Source organism: Xiphias gladius, chromosome 10 (assembly GCF_016859285.1).
Source record: "Xiphias gladius isolate SHS-SW01 ecotype Sanya breed wild chromosome 10, ASM1685928v1, whole genome shotgun sequence".
NCBI classification, from domain to species: domain Eukaryota; kingdom Metazoa; phylum Chordata; class Actinopteri; order Istiophoriformes; family Xiphiidae; genus Xiphias; species Xiphias gladius.
In genome coordinates this window covers 9,855,956-9,860,198 of record NC_053409.1, presented here as the reverse complement: position 1 = coordinate 9,860,198, position 4,243 = coordinate 9,855,956, and positions in this window count along the sequence as shown.

Genomic DNA, 4,243 nt, shown 5'->3' with positions numbered 1-4,243 from the left:
TCTGGAACAACCTCAAAGAGGTTTTTTTTTTTTTTTTTAAACTTTTTGATGTCCTGTGTGTGACACTCAAAGTGAGTCAAAGCAAAGACAAACTCAAAAAACAAAGTACATTTGTTTGGCAAACGCCTTCCTCCCCACATATGAAGTCATCCCCCTACATGTGGTATCGAAGAGGAAGATCTATCTAAACTGAGGTCATGAGAAGTGTACTTTGATTGAATGCCATAGTTCCCGCACCCAAAATGAAGTCATGTGGCGGGAGCCAGTGAGGAAGAGGTTTGTTATGATTTCACTCAGTATATATAATGCCCACAGGACGGTGGTCCTGTCTGGGCCCATTGGGGCTGCGGTTGTTATGAATCACAGTCGAAATATGGGTTGGCTGAAGTAGCTGCTGTTCCCACGCTTATAGGATGTGATCGGAATGGATAGCACTCACTCACAAGATGGGGGATAAAATGTTGCTGTGGGACTTGAGCTTTGTCACTCAGTTGCGACGAAACAGTGTAAATCTTTGTTGAAGGTTTTATCCAAGGAAACATACATCACCACATCACCACATCACATCTGCCCTCTGAATTTTTAACACAGGTCTCTCAACGCTACCTTGTTGTCACATATCCACCCCCTCAGGCAAAATAAATGACTGCTGTTCCATCCAACTGTCGCGTGTGTCGTCAAAACGCTCCTCCAACATTAGCGACCTTATGTTCACTTCCACTTCTTCTGCTCAGACATCACCTCATCTTTCCGTTTTCAGCTTTGGGCATGCTGACAGATGCTAATGAGCTGTCCAAGCACAGTGAGATTACACCAGGCCGATTCAACAGGGAACATGGTGTTCCTGGCCCAAAGCCATGAAGGGACTACAGTGGTTTTTAGCAAAAGGGATGAAGGCCAAAGAAAAATGATGAAACAAAGCCATGGAGCAATAGGACATGGGAAGATCATTATACCATTGTTTATGCTTGTGGTCACCTGTATATAGTGTGTTGTTTCAAAAGAACACTTTGACATTGGGAAATAACGCTTATTACTTTTTGTGCAGAAGACTGACACCATCCTCATATCTGTACGGTAAATGTGTAGCTGGAACCAGCAGCCAGTTAACTTACCTTAGCATAAATACTGGAAGCAAGGGGAAACAGCTAGCAACCCCCCTAAATGACAAACTGTTTTTGTTTTGTTTTTACACCTGTTTTTTACTGGTTAAAGACACGAGATATTATGTGTTAATTTATGAGTTTTAGAGGTGCTGGTAGCCATATTTTTTTTTAAACTTTGGACAGAGCCAGGCCATCTAACTCTCAGCAGGAAAGCGAATAAGCATATTTCCCGAAATGTCAAACTATCCCTTTAACATTACTGCCACCAATCGGTATCAGCAGAACGACCTGAATCATTTGCAAACAAAACTTCTAGATCTATTGATTATTTTCCCTGAGACTTGACTGGCACTAACATGACTTATGTTTTGCTTTAGTTTGTCTCAAAACACACAAAGCACAGGAAGCACTAGTTTTATTTTTTGATTGTTTTGAGCCCAGATTTCATATCAGGTACAATGTCAGACTTGTACTCATATAACGCTGTCGTACAACAGAACACCAAACGACTCAAAGTAAGTTGTCCTAAAAATGCCAGCAAATCTCACGGTACCACAAAAATACCACAACACATGTATCACAGGAACACGATGATTACCACAGGAATGCCAGTGCTGAAGAACCACCACTTCTTTTATGTGGTGCTGTGCTATAGGACTTTTTAAAAGGTTGACAGACAAGTATGTATAATTAGGGTTTGGATTTTCCACTTCTGAACACAATAATAGTGTCCTGTCCAAAATGAAAAATGCACATAATTTTGTTTTTATATAAAGGATCAAAATGACATCATATAACATTTTAACTCAAAGAACTCTAACCAAGCACTGCTTTTATTCATCCTTAGACTACTTGAGCCAGATTCAAGAGATTACACATATTAAAACTATAGTATTTACTGTGAACGTAGATGTATATGGTGACCCACACGTTTAACACCATTTACTGTGGTGTCAAATTCCTACGCAGCAAAAACATCAGAATGTAAAAATACTTCTATGTATCCCACTCGACTGTGATACTGGAACCTGACATGTTGGAGAGATGTTACAGATATAGTAGATTCACAGGATCATGTGCTGAGATAACTTACAAACAATATAATCATATAATAACAACCTAGTGTTCACTACCCTTGTATTTGAATAGGACAAAATATGACTGTGATACTGGAACCTGACATGTTGGAGAGATTTTACAGATATAGTAGATTCGCACGATCATGTACTGACATAACTTACAAACAATATAATCATATAATAACAACCTAGTGTTCACTACCCTGGTATTTGAATAAGACAAAAAGAATAGGGTTTATTTTACCAGTTTTACAATTCTTTTGTTTTCAGTGGAATACAATATTGCTATAGTAAATACTTGAAACAAGTAATCCAAATCACTGGAGTCATTATAGAATCTAGTTTCACTTTTTGCACAGTTAACCCTGTTGAACTTGTTATGGCATCAATAACACATCCAGTAAAAATACCAGAACATAATACTGACTCAACTCTGAATTATCATCGCAACAGAAGTTATTGCTGAACAAACTGTAGACATCTCATGTCTTGTGGTTTCCATGTTCATTGATGTAAGCCTTTTTTAAAAGCTAAATTGGCTTGCAAATTATATACTCTTAAGTATTCCAGTCTTTGTTTTTCTTCTGATGTTTCAGTTATAGTGATGACTTACCATCTCAGAAATGTTAATTACTTATGTTTCATTTCCTGTTTTTGCTGATCACACACACTATAGAGTTGCATTGAGGAAGTTACTGTCAAACATCCTCCTTTATAAATAGTTATACCAAACCCTGGTATACTGTATAAAGCCCACGCAATCAGTCTCCTCGATTTAGGAAAAAGACATGGGACTTGGTGAGTATATTTAACTGTTCCTTTGACAATATTAGTAAATTCTTTGTAAATTCTCTTGTATTACCATTTAACGATTATAGTCATGACAGCAGATATCTTTAAACCAGTTTTATCTGTTGTATATTAATGGGGGGATTATTACTACTGGAATGATACACCAAGGGGCATTCTTGCCTTTTTGGTGGTTTTGTGGCTTTATGGAAGCAATTTGCAGTCATATTTGTTGTCCTATTCAATCAAAGACAAGGCTGACATGACTAGGGTACAGCCACTGTGCATGGAATATGGACTATGGGTGGAAGGCATGACCCCAGGTGATCTATTCATGATTCTGTAGACTAAACCAATAGCTTGGTCCCATTTTTGTGTATAACTAATTGCGTAAACTGTCAATAAGGTGCCTTTGCAGAAGCTCCTCCACAGGAGCAGAGCCAGGATGACCCTTGCCCGTCACTACCAGTGCTTTTCTTTCGCACTTCTTTTGGATCTAAGAGCAGTCTCCCAAGGCCAGCCACGACACGAGACAGAGCTGCCACTCATCCGCCAAACCCTGGAGGAGAAGGGTATTTCCATCTCTTGCTCCGACACCCGTGACCCGGCTTGAGGCATGGGCAGTACCGGGAAACCGAAGGGCCACAGGGTTCGTTCCAGACAACAGCTGTGCATCATCCAGCATGACAAAACACTTAAGCAATGAATTGCAGCCCTGCAGTGGACTGTGGGCATGCGGGCTGCTCATCAGTTTAAGCTGAGAGTTCTAAATTAGTTCAACATGATGGTGATGTCTGAAGCCTGATATGCTGGTGGAAGCCAAGGGGTATTGTGTGTTTGCAACCCTGAGTGGACTCAATAATGATCCTCCAACCTCCTGCTTTTTCTAAAACAAATGCCTGGATTTGATCATTTTAGATATCAGCTGCATTTTTGTTCATTTTGCATGTATCTGTAACATGTATTTAATATATGTCAAGCACTTCTGCCAGTGGCAGCATCTTTTGAAGCCATGTAAAATCCAATAGCCTAGTTTCACAAGAATGCATTAAGGTTACATTAAGAGAAAAAAATAATGTTAGTGTAAATAGTGACACGGTGATTTGCTCCTTTAGGACTAGTGCTTTTTGTAGTTCTACTATAAATAAACACTTCAGTATCATCGCTGAAATGTCGCCCTCTCCTGGCTGCGATGCATCATTACATCAACACAAAACGGCTCTTCAAGGGCAAAGCAAAATCCCGCCTACTTTGATTTTATTGGTCGAG